This window comes from Catharus ustulatus, chromosome 5 (genome assembly GCF_009819885.2).
Source record: "Catharus ustulatus isolate bCatUst1 chromosome 5, bCatUst1.pri.v2, whole genome shotgun sequence".
NCBI lineage: Eukaryota > Metazoa > Chordata > Aves > Passeriformes > Turdidae > Catharus > Catharus ustulatus.
Genome location: NC_046225.1, coordinates 6,817,243 through 6,835,304, shown reverse-complemented (window position 1 = coordinate 6,835,304; position 18,062 = coordinate 6,817,243). Strand labels below are relative to the sequence as shown.

Below are 18,062 nucleotides of genomic sequence, written 5' to 3'. Positions count from 1 at the left end.
TCAAAGGCTCTCTCTTTGGTGAAGAGTCCTTACTCTTTGGAGTGCTCAAGTATTTTATCTTAAAAATGCAATAAATAAGTATGCACAGAGTCCCAAAAACCAACCAGATAGGAAGTGACTGTCTTCACAAAGGGATCAGGTAACACCATTTAACTGTCAAGACTAAACAATGAATGAAACATTCTTTCTTGCCTTTGAGCTATTTTCTGAACAGAATCTGGTGTCATGAATATAGTAAACAAAAAAGCCTTAAGGAGAAAATACATTCCAATACTAAAATCCCCATCATTAGGAACTCTCAGAAAACAGTTTAAAAGCTAAGGGCTTTCCTTCATTACCTTTTTTTTCATGGGGGGAAAAAAAAAAGTTACTAGCAACAGGGAATACAACCATCCAGCAGTATTATTTTGGACAGTTTCTAGTTCTGTAGTGCTTCATATGCTTAACAGCTCTCAATTAACTCAGGCAGAGGAAACCAATTATGAAATTACTGTAGAAAATAGAATGCAGTACTCCATGCAAAAATTAAACTATATGAATATATTTGCCAAAGCCAGACACTAAAAAGGAGCGTAGGAATGGATAACCCAAGACTGAACCAACTGTGTTTTGAGAGAGCTAGGGGACAAGAAGAGGGTAATTTGTTTTCAGATAAAACTTGCCATAGTATGACAGTGAACATCACAAATGAGTTGAAATTGCTAAGCATGTAGAGTTTCTTTAATTTGTCCAGAAAGTTTGGGGTGGTAGATAAAAATCTCTGATCATCACAGAAGCCAGAAAACTAAAAAGTACAACTAGAAAACTACTAATTTCAGTATCTAAGCAACTTCCAGTTCTCAAAAGCGTAGCAGAAAATTTCTGACCATAAGTTTTTGTAGGGTGAGGAAGCATCAGGAGGATCCATACTTCTTTCTATTTGGGGCTCACCTCTCTACCTTACATTCATAATTCATGACTGCATAGAAAGACTTAGATTTCCCAAAGCTAATAGCTGAGCACTGACACTTTCCACGCTCAGGTTTGCTTTGGAGAAGAGTTTATTCAATAAAGTTCTGAGAAGTAGTCATTGTGCAAATACTGCATGAGTATCTCCAACAATATTAAACTCTCCAGCAAGCAGAAGTGTTCAGACTATTCAGTGAACTAATTAACTCAATTCATCTGCCATTTATTAACTTTTTCTAATTAATGCTCTTTCAAGTAATAAATACAGGGCAAAGTCACCTTAGGGAAGTATAACAAAACAACTGGTAGAGGGGTAGCATCAGGAGTCAAAGAAAAAGTGCGCACAAACTAAATCATCACCTCTGTTGTTAATCCAAACCGGGATGAAGTGGTTAATATCATATAGGTGGCATGTCAGCTAGTCACAACCATAGCTCTGCTGGCCATCACAAAGGTTTGCTCTGTGGCTTCGTTCCGAAATAATTTCCAAGTTAATTGCAAATGAGTAATTACTCACTGCTACTAAAAACGTACGGGTTTTTTTAGGTTTTTCCTTTATGCTTGTTGATTTTCTCACAGGTGGGGAGTAGTTTTTCATTTCTAGGATATATTTTTTGTCTGACTTCAGGGTGAATCTGAATATGGTTCTAAAGCAAGTTAGAGGAAGCATACTGTGCTATTAAGATACTGTTGCTCAGTTGCTACTCTGTAGAGATGGATGATGAAAAGCACACTTCTACTCCTGCCCAGCAGGACCAAGAATTGAACTGGCCTCAATCACAACTAGAGCAAATCTCAAAGCTGCATTTGGTCAGTCAATTTATTTCTTTTGTGAGACAGGAGTTAGAAAATAGGAAAGGAGCAAGGAAGTTCAGACTTCACAAAGGCAGGAAAATCACTCAACAACCACTGTCACGGGCTAAACATATGGAATAGGAAAAATTAAGTTATTGCAAGTTATAATAAGTATTTAGTTCCTGATATGGGTAGTGGCAAACCAATGCAAAAAAGCAGCAAACATTTACAAGCTTCAGAAAAACACCTTTATACCCCATTTTCCAAGCTCAGCTTCACCCAGAGGTGTACGGGCTCCAGGGTAAGTTTATTCAGAGGCTGCTGTTCTTTTGGGAAAACACATACTCTTTAGTGAGTATATTCACTCCAGGGAGCAGAGATTACCTTGCCACTGCTTTTTCCCTCATCACCTCAGACACTAGAAAATGGCTGGACAATAATATGGAGGCTCACTTTCTGGCTTTGCTGGAAATACTTTGAAATTTTCTGGCAAGAGCCAAATACTTAAAAGGACTTATACTAGACCTCCAACTTCAGTATTCCTTCCCCACTCTGCTGTTTTCTACCCCTAAAAGCATTTTCAGAGGCACCATCACTTTTGCTAGTGAGCTCAGCTGTGTCCTTAGGTGGGTTCCCTTTAGAGTTGGCTGGAACCAGTTGGGTTTGAACAACGCTGATCTCTCCCAGAGGCCAAGCCTTCCGCCTCTTTGCCCTCCCTCCTAAAACAACACCTTAGCTTTACCACATAAACTCAATTCAGATAATGACATCCTTTACTAAAACAGCAATTTGAGCAAGATTTTCTAGAAAAATATGTTTAATGCAAATGGTGCAGTCTAGTGTAAATTTAGCAAACGGGGAACAGGGAAATACATATGGCTTTACACTCAAGCATTTTAGAAAATACTCAACAGCAGTAAGAATATTTTCCCTGAGTCAGAGTTAGTATTTAAAATAATGCAGTAATCCATTTGTAATTGATGGCACCTACCTGAGTTTTTCTTGAGCTCAGAATCAATGTACATTACAAATGAATACATTTGCACTCTGCCTGCCTAAGATTGCACAGGTGGCCATCCCACTTCCCCATTTCTGGTGGGAAATACTGGGATCAGAATGGAAAATGAAAGCTGTTTCCACCAAATTCTGCCATTTTTCAGACTTCCAATGCAGAGGAATTCTTACTGCAGAGGTAACTCATCTGCACAGCACTTGAACTGTGTGCAGTTGCTTAACCTTTGTTAGGGAAAAATTTCAAGATACAGAATGTAATTGCACAGATAAACATTTGCTTTACATCTTTGTACACTCTCTAGATTTTTTCCAGGCTTATTATGTAACAATGTTATTCTATATTTTAAAAATGGTCCCTTCATAACTCCTATGTTAGGAGAAGCATTAGGGGTTTGCCTGTAACATCAAAAGAATGAAAGTTTTGAAGCTGGGGGTAAAAAGAAAAGATTCTTTTTTTCTTACTTCTCTGAGCTGGTCACAGATTTCAGTGAGAAACTCCACAAGCAAAATGATTCCCTGTGCTCACTCCTGTTGCAGGATTAGAACCTCATTTCTTGTCAGTGAAACTTCATGAATAAAAATGACACTGAGCCTCTGCCCTTTATCCTCTACAAAGACATCTATGAAACTCTTTTATCCTGTTCAACCCATCAAACATACGCTCAGAAAATTTTACTAAATCTGCCAACAAACCAAGTTCTGTAATAAAATATAAATCTAGTTACTTGAAAATAAGGGTTCACAAGCCTTCAAAGGAAAATCATTAGGCAGCCTTATGAAAAAATCAGTAAGGTTACTGATACCAAAATTCCAGCCAGAACTCAGAAAAATCACAAATTTCTTTATAGCAGCAGTTGCTTTGAAACATAAGTTATGGAATAACATGGTTATGATGGAAAAATACAGCAAAAATGCAGAGGTTTTGAAGTTACACTATCTTAAAAAATATGTATTCTGAAAATGGATTTAAATTCACATGGAATAAGAAATTGCAAAGCAGATACAACACACTAGTCTTTATGTTACCCATTCTCACTCTTGCACTCTGTCTTTCACAAACATCTTTCATTTTACTGTTTAAACTCACATGAATCTGGCAGCTCTCTGAACAGGCAGCTGTGTTTGCCAGGGGACTGGACACAGACTCACAGATGAGAGAATTAGAATCCACCCAGAAAAATTAATCACATTCACTGAAGTTCCTAGTCAGGTGCCTCTACCTGTGAAAGTAGATAGTTTTAATATACTAGGGGAGGAGAAAAAATAGAAAAACATAAAAAATAACTGAGAAGAAAATTCTTCTTTCACTCTACTTATTAGTTACTTTCACCTGTATTCTGTAAGTCTAGGGCTATTTATCCAGCCGGTCTTTATTTTCTCTCAGTAGAGAGATGTTAATACTAAAACACAAACTTTGTTAATCTAAAGAACTATATCAGTGCATTTGATATGTCTGTGCTTCACTAAATATTGTATTATTTAAAGTGGAAGATGTTACTAAAGTTAATAGGCAGCTACTGATAGTCAGGTGTTTAATTAATTTTAGTTGAAAAAAGTGAGGGAAAAAAGAGAAATGAGATATAAGAGGTGAAAGACCAGTTATCAAAGTATGGTTTCACAAGAGAGAAAGATGGTGGTGGGTTTGGGCAGAAAAGATCAGTTTCAAGGCTCAGTCTTGTGAACCAGTCCAGTGTAAAATTTTCATTGGTAACTCAAGCACAAAAAGCCTGAGGATGGCAATGAAAACGACTGGATTATTGAAAGTTGCCTATGCACAGGAAAGCTGAACCCCAGAAAAAGCAGATGATATTCCCTGGATCAATTTTAAAGTATAAATCACAGTGTTGAAGAAGTACTACTACAGCAAGAATAGGTGTCCCAAGCTTTGAGAGGAGACTGAGAAAACTTGATGTACTTGCCTTCATAATCTAAAAGTTAATATTGTTGCTTTTTATATGTGTATCGGGAGTGAAGATGTCACAATGGGAATCAAACTGCATGAAGGGCAGTTCTGGCAGATAAATGAACAGTTAAATATATATATATCTCTGTGTGGGTGTATATATATTTATGCTGGCAATTAAATACTTCCGAAATACCAGTACCAGGGCATGGAGTTTCTGTGCCTGAGAATATTATAAATAAATACATATTAGAAAAAGAGGTTGTTAAGAAGACCTTCAGGAGGGTGAATATTACAGCATCATAGAACACAGCGTAGAACTCTAGCACTACATTAAGATCAAACTACATCTACCATTTAGCAGCTGTTGGCTAAAATTACATACATTTCACAGAACTGGTCTTAAAAAGAAAAATGGCTTTTGAAAAAGCTTTGCTGTTGTTATGCATGTTCACAACTTGTTTATAGTTAAAAAACCCAACATTTTCAGTACATTCCTAGTTCTATCCTATGGTTCTTCTAGAAAAGAAGAGAATTTTCATACTGCAGGAATACTTAATGACTCTCCAGGAAGGTTTCCCATGCTACCATTTCCAATAAAGAAACATGTTAATGTCACACTTTAGCTACTGGCAGTTCCTGTTCTTGCTTTTGGATGCTATATCTATATAACTCTATTATAACAACCCCCTTCACATCAGCTCAATTCATTTTTAGGGCACAAGACAGAGTATTATCCCTTCAAAAATTACTGCCCAGCTTTAAATTTCATGGCTGTCACATGCAATATCTTGAATGCAGGGATTAGTAATGCTTCCCAGTGAATTTCAGAGACAATAACATACCATTTTTACGAATAAGGATTTAATACAGCCTTTGGAATCTTTCTTAATTTGCTTTCAAATAAAGGTAATAAATTTACTAGCATTTCCTCACATATTTTAGGAAAAATGAGGAGACTGTATTTTTCTAAATTGGGTTCCATCCAACACAAAATTAAAATGTTACTATGCTTTAATATACAGCTGTAAACATCTTTGCTTTTTTTTTTTTTTTCAGAGATGATTTATCATTCTCCCTCATGTGGCCATAAAAGACACTGAATTCTTCAGCATTTGACAAGAACAATCACCTCTTCAGGCTTTTTCACTCCAGAAAGTTGGCACACAGACAGCTGGGGTAGGGCTTTAAGAGTACTGACTGCACACACAAAGCTAGTTTAGAGTAGCTGGTGAATTTTAAATCTGGCCCACGGCTGACTGCACTAACAAGAAATGATGCATTAGTCCTTCCCACAAAGGAAAATCCTGACGTAGCTGGCAGAACAAGGCTTGCAGTTAGCTGTATTCCAGTCTGGGAGTTGAAACCTGGTGGGAAATAACTTTTGATGAGAGGGCAAAGGCAGTCTGTATTCAAAACCAGCTCCTGCACTAAGAAGTGCCCACAACACTGCCTTTCACTCAACACACTTTAACCTCTGCTCATCTCAGATACCAAGCTTGGGCAGCCTCATTCTTTCTGGAGGTTTTCTGTGTAGCTCTGGAAACCACTGCTGAGCACAGAGAGTTTCTGCTATTCCTTTTGTCCCCTGGGTCATTTTTCATCTTTACTACATTGTTCTTCTAAGTCTCCATATTTTATACAGAATCCATACATCTTATTTTCTCCACTTCCTTTGGAACTGAAAAATAAAGTGGTGCAACACACAGCACAGAGTACAAGAATAAGGGCTGCTCCTCCTGCTTTACTTCTTTAGAGAAGTTCTCAGAATTCTCAAATAGAGATTCTTCCATTCTGTGATTCAAAAGCAACTTCAAGCATTAAGCAGATGGCACTACACACTCAGAGTTTGTATGACAGCTGCATTTCCTGAGATGAAGGCAGCTCCTTCACTACTCACTAGTCCCTTTTTCTTTCTTGTATAGGAAGAATCTCAATCTGACTGCTTGATGAGCTCCAGTTATCTTTCTGACTGTAATAATTAACTCTTTTCTATCTGGCTTCTTAAATTTGTCAAGAGCCGTAGAAAGAGGTTTAATGTCTGTAGGCTGTCCCAGCCCCATGTTCAAAGGCTGGAAACAAAAGTTTCTCATCCTGTCACAAAGAAGAATTTAGATTTTTAAATCAGTTGCTAGAGTTGATGATAATAGAAATACTCAAGCATGGAGCTGAGCTGTTTACAGAGGTTATGTGAAATTTGGATTATCAGTTAAGTCATGACTAGGGGTGGAGGCTAGGTAGACTCCTAGGATTTTCAGGCACACATAAAAATGCCATGTCTTCAAATATATGCTCTCATATGTTTCTCTATAAGCTTTTCTCTCACTTATATATGCTTTGAATGACAGAGGGCTTATAAGAACATCACTTTAGCAGATAGTAAAAAAAAAAAAACTTTGAAATAAGATTTTCGGGTTTTAACATTTCTGTGGTTTGTATATATTCTACTATTTCACTGTCTCTGGGTGGCATAAGATTATCATTCTAAAAGTATATGAGAAAAGCACCTCAAATAATTTGTAGTTGACAATGAAATATAATTATACTGAAATATATCATGGCAACCTGATAATTGAATCTTCTAAAATATGATTCTTTACATACCAGTAAGAGGAACTGGTGAGAAAAGAGTAACTGATATGTGCTGCTCAAACAGCAGATATTCGCCTTCTTGTGCTCTCAGACCAGAGGTCTGAAAAGGTTAGCGAAGATATGTGAGATACCTGTAGGCTGTGTGTGGTTACACAATAAACCATTTAAAATTTTCATTAATGACCAATAATTGTAATTCCAATCTAAATTCTCTCGGCCCATCCTACAGAAAGTAAAACACTGTAATAATGTGCTGTTTACAGACATACTGATGCACAGCTCAATTTTGAATTTTTGGAAGCTGGTTCAGTTGGCATAATTGTTTCACAGATATAGCGTAGTTTGAAAAGAGAAAAAAAACCTCTTGCTAGTCTTATGTCTAGGGTGATTTCTGTCTTAGTTTACTGCCAGAGTCAGAGATTGTCTACCTTTAACACAGTCACAGTACAGCAATATCAATTTTATTTCCTATCTGATGGACCTTCCCATCCTGACAGATAATAGTCAGATAATCAAAACAGAAGATACCCCAGCACCAGTCCTAGAGCAGCCTTAAAAAATGTGGAGAGGTCCTGTTCATAGACACACAGTTTAGCTCTAAGCACAGTTTTACATTTACCCCTGTGCAGCAAAACCTTTAAACATATCTGTGTTTAAATATGCTCCTGAACCAGAACCATAGCTAGCTATCAGAAAGCATCTGTTCTCTGATGCTGCCTCAACCTGGTGTAGCTCCCAAATTTTCTGTTAAACATAGGAAATTTAAGTCTATGCCAAGACTTGTTTTCTGGAGTTACTTGTCACCAGGATGCAGATGGATAATGTGGCAATTTGTAATTCATATGAGCAACATCCCACCCATTGCATTTCATAAATTCTATGTGCTTTAGATCAGATTTTTACCTAGGCTGAGAGAGCTTTGATCCTGCTTGGGCCTGGGAAAAAGAAACCCCTGTAGGCTGAAAAGTAAATAGTAATAGGAAAATAGACATTGGTACTACTAGCATGCTATCATGGCATGTATGCTGACAACATACTCATCAGGGAGTGATAACAGTACCCAGGAACCAGAAAAGTTTGCAGGGGTTAGTTACATAAATGATGTCAACTAAATGAAATTCTTTGTTTTACATTTAATTGTAAAAAGAAGACAAAGGTGATAAAGAGAACTCTGAAAGGAAAAGGTCTGAGACCATAATGATGGATTAAAGTACAGGTCAGATTGGCAGATGAGTTATAAATTGTCATTGATGGAGTTATGAGACAGTTTCCTCTGCTGAGAACTTGTCCCATATAAGTTCACAATTATAAGATCAAAAGAACCAGAAAAACTATTAGGTTTAGTTTCAAATTGAGGCAGCAAATGTTATGATATTCGTGGTGTGTATCATGTAGCCATCCCCCATACAGACCTTTCTATATCTTAAAAATTTTATGCATTATATGCAGATAAGTATTGCCAGAAGCACTTTCTATTACCAGATACTACTGTAATGAAAGATAGGGCTGGAGCTTGGAAGGAGACATTCGTCATATTTCTTTCTTGAATTAGTTAATAAAAATTCTTTTAATAAAGCACTGAATACCAAGAGGGCTAAGCTTTACATTAGCAGCATTGGTACTTGATATCAGGACCCATTCCAGAAAAGGTATTATTTCTCTTCATAATTATTTCCTATTAATACTGCTAATATCATTGCACAGCATTTTAACAGAACTCTCTTTGATGAATTTTAGAAGTAGAAATGAAACTGCGGGCTAAAGTTGTTCTTTATATCCAGCTCTCATTTGAAGTGGAAATGAGGGATTTTCATTGACCTCATTTTCTTTGTTCTTGTGGTGGTGGATATCCACTTCTGAGGAGTGCAGGAAATACAGCCCTTGCTTTTGGCCCAAGACCACTATCTCTACACTGATATTATTCATTTGCACAATTAATTACAAAGGAGTGCTGGGATTTATAACAGAAATAAGGTGACAATGAAAGGCTAGAAAAATTAAGCCCTGTAGAGTTTTCAAGTAGCAAGAAGTCAGGTCCCTGAGCTTACTCAGTAAAGCCTTTTGAACATGCTTAAGCCACATTAAAGCCAGTTGCTAGCCATCATCCCTTTCTTTTGGAAGCTGTAACCTGTTCAAGTTGGAACCAAAATCTTAATTCTAAGTTTTAGAAACTGTATGAGGAGGAAATACACAGGTGAAACAGCCCTATATCCAATGCAGCAAACACTGTGCTTGTCTTTCCCTGAAAATGGAAAGATACATTAGGAAGTTACAGAAATACAGGTAAAAAGGCTTCTAAAACATTTCTTGTAGGTCAGGAGGCTAAAGGACAGCTGTAAGATTTCATTTAAGAATGTTTTTAAAGAACTTTACTTTGCTAGTTACAAACAGGAAAAAACATGCTGATCATTGTAAATAGCCAAAATTATTGAAGCCTTGAGACACCAGAGTAGCAACACTCATGTTCCCATATTCTTCCTGTAAGTATTCCTCAATTACTAATTAATAATTTGTGAAATAAACTAGCTTTAGCCACATCTCCTTGTGTCCTAAATAATTAGCTCTTTTTTATCTCTACATTTTTGAAATATGTAGTTAGCATAAACAAGACATAAACAATATGAATTATTCACATTATCCTTTACTGTGTATGATTCATGGAGTCCTGGAGATAATACTGGAATTTACATTAACAGCCAACAAATTGCTTGTGAGAACTTCAGATTCAGATCTGTAGGAATATTGCCCAAGAAATGAATTTTAGTCCAAGTTTAAGGTTAAATTTACCCTTGAGCTGATATTATATATATATATACACACATACACACACACATATATATTAATTAATTCTTCCATGCAGTAATTTGTAGTAGTACAGGACCAACTGTGTTAGACACAAAGTTTAAGTCAGTCAATTGTTCTCAGCACAGTTTAGGTAAATGTAGTTTCTTGTTGTCTACCACAATGCTCATTATCCAATCCAAATGAGAACTGGGGGGAATATTTGTAATGATATATTATTATATCCATCAGAAACAGCACATCGCTTCTAACACATGTTTAAGCTGTTCCTGTATTTTGGTGAGCTTATCAAGTTTATAATGCTCAAGAAAAGTTTGTTATGGTGATGATTTGTGCAACTTTGAAGTGCAATTATAAAAGCCTATAATTTCTTTGTGTTACAGAATTATTCATATTACCATATTACTAATAATTCCTCATTACTCATCAGTTCTTTATGAAATAAGAGAGAAAACAGGCCCTTATCATCAGGGTGTTAATGACTACATTTAAGTAGACAAAAAAAGATTTAAGTGGTTACTTATTTTGCTTTTCACAGGGACAAAAAAGAAATTAGATATTATTGTTGAAAAAGCACAACTTAAAATTGGGAATTACCATAAATAAAGCTGACTGATATTAACTCAGGGCTCTTTCCTATAGGCCTTATAATAAAGTCATTAATTATATGATCCTAACCTGCATTTTTATGTTCAGACAGTGAACAAGATGCCCAGAAAATAGCTGTGTATGTCAGCTTAGTCATAATATGATCAAGACCTTCCTCTTACTTTTTCAAGTTATAAAATTAAAAAATGTGGGACTTGAGGCAAGTAAAAGGCCACACTAGTTAAAATTATCAGGTAGTTAAAATTATTTGTTCTTTGCATAAAAATTATTTATTTGACAAAACATATTTCTTGTAAGATCATTACCTTTATGGAAGGTAATGGATGTTGGATGATATATTCAGGGAGTACCTTTTCTTTCTGATGTAGTCGAAATCTGTTGTTCTGAGCCACTCAGCAATTCATCAGGCAAGTTTATAATTTCAGTTTTATACCAGCACTGAAGCAGCAATCTGTTTTTCAGTGGGCTTTATTCCTACAGTTAAAGCAACGTAATGCCAGCTTAGAAAATTCATTTTGTATCATCATCTGTCACACGATTACTGTATGATTCAAAGGAAGTCACTTAAACCAGACTTTTGAGAGGAAAGATGTTCCTCATTTTCTTCATGCTTATCTTGTCACAGCAAAGTTTTCATTTGCAAAAATGCAGCTCCAACTGAAACTATTAAAGTTGGGCTGTGAAAAGAATAAAGCAAGAAACTATGAAAATCTGTACGTAGATTATTCAAAATGGGCAAAGAGAGTCTTAAATCTGTCTTTTTCTAAAGTTTACACTTCACCAATTGGTTTTATTTAAAAACAAATAAAATATAAAATGCAAATATCCTCATGTTCAGCCATTGGAAGACATTAAAACCAGTCGGAATGCCAGAAATCAAGGGATAATTACATTCTGTTTGTTGTTTATGTTTAAAATGGTTTATGGCTAAGTCCTAGTGGGGAAAACCAGTCTCCAGTAGTTTGCCTGAGGGTTAATGGGAGCACAGTTGATACCTTTCAGAACCTTCTACCCTTTTTATTTACTAAGCTCCTCTTGTCTGCTGTTACTATCCATTCTGTATGAAAAGCAAAATGCCCACATTTAACTATTTATCATCCTATTGCTTTCCATGCCTCAAAGATTAAGTAAATACTTAATAATTCTGAGGAATTTTGAAATACCAAAGCTGGAAAAACTGTAAAAGATACTACTAAGTATAAGCTTGAAACCTGCATTTAGTCATCTACCCTTTTTGGGCATCTCTTTCCCAGCTGTGTCCATCTGAAAGTAATTTTGTTTGCCTCTGTTATTCCTCTAACCCCCTGCAAATATAAATTCTATGATGGGATATATTGTGCAGTAAGGGTTCTGCTCCATCTTCACTGCCTGCAGAGGAAATCTAGATGACTACCTTAAATTAATTGCCTAAACAATGAGCAGTAAAGTAATGTGAAATTAACTTCAACCAGTTTTCATCTAGGAGTGCAGGGATGATGAGGAATTTTTTCCTATGCAGAATGACCAATATATGGTTTTCCACATTATTTAAGCATTAGAATTTGTTAAAATCATTCAAAAATCAATTTGCATTTCTTTCTGTGAATAGTGCTTTTAGGGTATTCGGATGTTTTACCCCAATGCAAGTCTTCAGTGTTACTTTGTCTTATTTTCCTCAGGTTCTGAGATTTTTTTCCCCATTTTTTTCCATTCTTTACAGCCTTAGTACTTGTATTTTCATGAGAGAGGAGATAGAGGTCATGTCAGTGATACCTGTTCACATGATTTAACAGTGATAAGAGAGGAATATCTCTCTCTCTTTCTGTAACGTGTCCCTTTGAAAATAACAAAATCTGATCATCTTTACTAAATTACAGGACTTTTAACCAGTGGTTTCAACGATTTTGCTGTGTAGATTTGCTCCTTCAACACTGAACTGAGCTGAAACAATGATTTACAGCCTACTTTCATCCTACCTGCAAGTATTACTTTTCAACAACCTTGTAAGCTGGGGGAAAAAGTGTCATTTATAAAATTATCACTTTCTAACTTTGTTCTTACATGTTGTTGATAACTTTGAGACATCTCCTTTTTTTTCAGCAAAAAGGAGGTAAAATGTTTGTGCATAAGATGAGATTTTTAAATTTTGCAGTTCTACAATTCACCTGGTAGTTATAAATGCTTCTTGCCTGGAAGCACCATCCATGGTCCAGTTCATGTCCTGTTTTCCCAGAAGTTCTAGCTCTCTGCTCTGAACACTTCTGGTAATCCTTTTATCTGCAGGGAGTAGAGAGTAAATGGTCAAGTGTCTCCCACTGCAAACCCTGAAAAAAAAAGAAGCAGCAATGTGTTCTGGAGTTGATGCCCACAGAATGGTAAACAATGTTTTCTTGAAGTAGCCGTGCATTTTGGAATGCTCTTTCAAAACTGTGGCATTTTAAATTCCTTTTTGTTAGTTAGTTGAGCCCTGTGTTTTTGTTCATTTTTCTTCCCACTCTGATACACAAGTGTTTATGAGACAAAAAAAAGAGATAAAAGTATATTTTTTAAAAGGGTTTTCCTTACAGTAACAGCAATCAGCCATTGTATGTAACTGTACATTTTCCTTCTCCTTTGTGTCTGAAGATTTCTTGTTGTACTTAACAGATAACAGCAATGCTTAAATAAACTCTTCCACCAAAGTTCCTGATTGATTTTTTTGATGGGCTTCTTTCTTATGGTTCAGTATGTGTCTGAGACCAACACCCAGCAATTAAAAGTAACAGCTGATGAGTGACACTGTGTATTATAGAATAAAAAAGGTTGACCACCTGAGCCCAAATTTTCAGTGTTCTTTGATGCCCACTGTGAAAATCATGTGTGAATAAGTAGCACACAAGCAGCAAACCCAACCAGCAGGAATTCATACTTGTGTTAACTCATACAAAAGGCTGTTCCTCTATTTCATGTCTGTTGGTATTTGCTACCACCACCCACTGTTAAAAAATTGTGTTATAAAATGCCCACTTCCAGCTAAACCAGGCTACTGGGGCAGGTAAACAGCTTTGTTTCAGTTACTGTTTCAGTAAAAATGATAGGATGGATTAAGGATCTTTCATAATAGATGCTTAATCACAGGGACACTGATATTCAGCTAGATTATCTGATACTGTGGGGATTTCCAGAAGGCAGAAGACAAGAATAACACAAAGAGACCCTTTTGTGTTGCAATAGGCTTTTCTATGATGATTAAGTTGACTGATCAATGACAAGTAAATGTGATGGAGGATTTATTTTAACATTCTATATACATACATATATATATATATGAAAGAAAATAAATAAAAAGTGTGAAGAATTAAAACAAATATCTTGTGCTGATATAGCAAAGATTTTTACTTCCCTTATCAGCTTTGTATGGAAGTGATTCACTTCTGTTGATAGCTTTGGTGAGCTGACTCAGGCTCAGCTGTGCAGCCCAGCCAGTAGGAAGGGAGAAGGCAAAATGCTAGTGCTGAAAACAGGAGAGGGGAAAAAAAGTGAGTAAAAGAAGGGGGACAATAGGATTTTGCCTTTTACTGGAAGGGCTGTTAAATTAGATCAGCTTTTATGTAGAACTAAAATTTAAAAAATGTTTTACCCAAAAGGCACGAAGAACTCACCTTAAAGCCAAATGGAACATAACTATATGTTTCACCAATTCATTTGTCAGCCTCTATCTTCAGAGACAACAGCTGTTGCCTTAAGCTTTGCATTTCTGGGTTTAAAAAACCTCTTTTGCCATAAGGCTTGCCAGGAGTTTAAAAACATTTTTGCAGTGAATTTACCTCAAGCTTTTATTTTGCTAACAGTGGTGGTGCTGAACTCTGGAACAATTAGGGCTTCATTCCCTGGTAGAGTTCCTAATTCTGCTCCATAAAGCTTCAGAGGCACATCCTGAGGTCAGTAACTTCATGTACAGTGGTGGATTGAGACAGTCTGGATGCCACAAAAAGCCTGTCTCACTTCTGTCTGCAGCTGGACAGAGGAGAGAAAATACAACAAAGGGTTCATTACTTAAGGACCAGGAGAGAGATCATTCACCAAATACCATCATGGGCAAACAGACTTGAATTACAAATATTAATTGAATTTATTACAAACAAAATCAGAGCAGGATAATGGGAAGTAAAATAAGACCTTGAAAACACATTCCTCCACCCCTCCTTCCTTCCCAGTTCTATCTCTTTCCCCAGTGGTGCAGGGAGACAGGGAATGAGGGTTGTGGTCAAGAGTCCTTCTCCTGCTCCAACATGGGATCCTTCCCACGGCAGACAGTTCTCCATGAACTTCTCCAATGTGGATTTATCCCACAGGCAACAGCTCTCTGTGAACTGCTGCAATGTGGGTCACTCTTCCAGGGGGTGCAGTCCTTCAAGGACAGCCTGCTGCAGAATGGGTCCCCCCGGGCTCACAGCTCCTGCCAGGAAACCTCTTCATCCCCATGGATCTCCACAGACTGCAGAGGAATCCCAGCTCTGGTGCCTGCAGCATCTCCTACCCCTCCTTCTGCACTGACCTCGGTGTCTGCAAAGCTGTTCCTCTCACATCTTCTCACCCCATTCTTCTCTGGCTGCAATTACAACTGTGCAATAACTTTTTTGTTTAGTCTTGTTTTGTTTTTTGAATTCTTCTTTAATGTGTTATCACAAGGCCATTATCACCATTTCTATTTGGCCCAGCTTTGACCAGCAGCACATCCATCTTTGGACCTGCCAGGGATTGACTCTGCCAGACGTGGAGGAAACTTCCAGCATCTTCTCACAGAAACCAGCCCTGTCAAGGATTCTGAAAAAAAAAAAGATGTAAATATAATTGGTGTGTATGATACATGAACAGAAAATGTAGGGTTTCTTGAAGTCAAAAATGACTTTTCCTGTGCATGGAGCTGCAGATGTATTTAAATTTTGCAATTACTGGAAAACACATAAGGAAAAACAGGCTAGTCTCAGCATCCACTCATTCACTCTTTTATTTTACCATGGCAAATGCTTTCTCAGCAATATGAACCATTACTCTCATGCCCTCAGAGAGACAAATTTAATCCACTGTCTTCAGACTGTTTGTTTTCAAACACTGTGTCCATAGAAAAAGCAAGTGATTATTAGGAAAACTGATTAATTGATTGGTACATATTTATGGGAAGACTCATTTAACCTGGCACTGTGGGAGTGCTGTACTCTAGCTGGATTGCAGGCTTCAGAGCTCAGGGAGTGGTATGAACACTAAGTGAATGAAGCAGTTTTTATGCTTGCATCCACAGTAAAGTAATTTTATTAAGAATAATTAAGGTGCTTCAAAAATAATCTTAAAATAACGGTTTTCAGATATGTAAGTCATTAATTTTCTACTAAGCAAGGAGTGTGTGGCAAAAAGCCTGACACATTATTACATTCCTCCAACATTGTAGTTTCCATCATTTCTTTGAAATCCATACCTTTCATGTGCAGTTCATTAACACTGATCAAAGCACCTATCTTTCTAATAAAGTAAATTTTTCCTTGTAATCATTTGTAGATGTTTCACTTCAGGTAATATTTTGGATGTTCTTTATTCTGAAATCTCATTTCTAATGTTAGGCTGTGGTCAGAGAAGTGATATTATAGAAATGATATCTTGATTTACTTTATTTATTCTATCTCAGTGATATCCAAAGCAAATCTCTCATTTTATTAGTCAAAACAAGATTTTTCTAACTGATATTGTACTTCAAAACTGGTATTTGCAAATTCAGCTGTTTGCTGACTGCAATGTCTGCTAAAACACAGCATTTCTTCACACTATATGAGATAAACATTCAAAAGTAATTTCTGATCTTGCAATTAGCATATTGCATGTGCACCTCTCAGTAATGACTCAAGAGTTACACCTCTCACTCAGCAGAAGGTGTATGGTGGCCTGAATTTTTGTACAGGAAAAGCTGCTTTGCGCATTGGGAAGACTGAAACCCAGCTGTTCAGCCCCTCCCTTTGATTCATCTCTGATTCTGGATGAGGATGGTAGCTCAGTAAATTCACATCTTTCACTGTGGGATTTCAGTGGGGTTTAAGGATATGAGCAATGTCCTGAACTAACATCTCTAGTATTGGAAAGTCAAACTACTTTAACTGGCTAAGATGAGGTCAAAAGTGATGGCAGAATCAGCAGACAACACTCTGGAGGTTTAGTGGGTGATTATTAGGAAAACAATAAAGACAACAGAAAAACGTGCAGTCAAATGGAGATTCCTGATCGTCCAAAAATTTCTCTTCTAAAGACTTTTTTTTAAAATTTTTTAGTAATTCTCTATCACTCTTGATCTTCTTGTCCTACTTTGTTTTTAATTTCAGTAGTACTGCTGGGATGTATAGCATTTTATATACTATACTATACATATACAGCATATAGCATTTTCTGCATTAGAAAAGATAAGCATAGGTTTGATTCCTTCTCACTTCTAATATTTAAAATAATTTAAACTTTCCTCACTAAGAGGAAAAAGCTCTCCATGCAGAGGCTGAGAGACAAAACAAATTTTGGCAGTGCAAAAGGCAATAATTATTTACTAGAGGTAAAAGAACAATAAATCCATTTTGAAATGGCAGCATTTGCTGATAGAGGCAAGTACAAGTAATTTCTCTGTGTATGCTGAAGAAGCTGTTATTTTTTCAGGAAGGTTCTTTTTGTTATTCTTACATGCATTAACAGCAACCTTAGTAGGGAATCAACATTTTTATGCCTACTAATAAACTTACCTCTTCCAGATTATCATTCTGCTGTAAAACTACCTGCCATATAATTGACTGGCATCAGAGAGGTTTTTCTGCTCCCTCTCTTTGTTGTTTTTGTAAATAATAGTGTTTATGTGTCATTTTAGGGTGAAACTGAAATCCTCTGCTTTGTCAGTGATAAAAACAGCAATTTCTTGAGCAGGTGCTCAATATTTCCATGAACTTCACCTATAATATTGTGCACTGGTGAAAAAGTGTGGCAAAAAGTTGTTGTGGTGTGCAGTGAGGTACCTGATCTCATTAAGGCATTTTTAATATTTAAAATGCAGCATGCACAAAATGTATGCTATTATGTATATGTATATGTATATGTATATACTAAACATATACTTACATGGCTAAAGAATTATGTCTTATAAGCCTGGGGGTATGAATAAATACAAAGACAGAGTAGTAGGATGCATTCAATAGCATTAATTATCTAAGGGCTGACAACATTTCAGTCATTTCCCCTGTTTTATATGCTAATAACCTAAATGCTCATCACAAAGATTTTCCAAGCATGTTTTCTGCCTGAAGAAATGTGTTATCAATTATTTCTTTTTGTTTGGGGAAAATAATTGTCTTTTTTGAGGTTAAGTGGGATCTATCCCTTAAAACAAAAATGTAATCGTATTTTCAAATCAGGTTAA

At 36.4% G+C, this 18,062-nt stretch overlaps 2 long non-coding RNA genes across 2 annotated transcripts in view; both read right to left on the bottom strand.

The window, feature by feature from the left end:
• Positions 1 to 3,971, bottom strand: part of LOC116996186 — a 113,999-nt gene extending 110,028 nt beyond the window's left edge. The window contains exon 1 of the long non-coding RNA XR_004417899.1: positions 3,845 to 3,971. This is a non-coding gene — a long non-coding RNA (uncharacterized LOC116996186). The remainder of the gene's footprint in view (positions 1 to 3,844) is intronic.
• Positions 3,972 to 11,021: 7,050 nt separating this feature from the next.
• On the bottom strand, positions 11,022 to 13,874 carry LOC116996185. Its single transcript, XR_004417898.1, has 3 exons — positions 13,208 to 13,874; positions 12,808 to 12,919; positions 11,022 to 11,137 (listed from the first exon to the last, which is right to left on the bottom strand). It is a non-coding gene; the product is annotated as an uncharacterized LOC116996185 (long non-coding RNA).
• Positions 13,875 to 18,062: the final 4,188 nt, after the last annotated feature.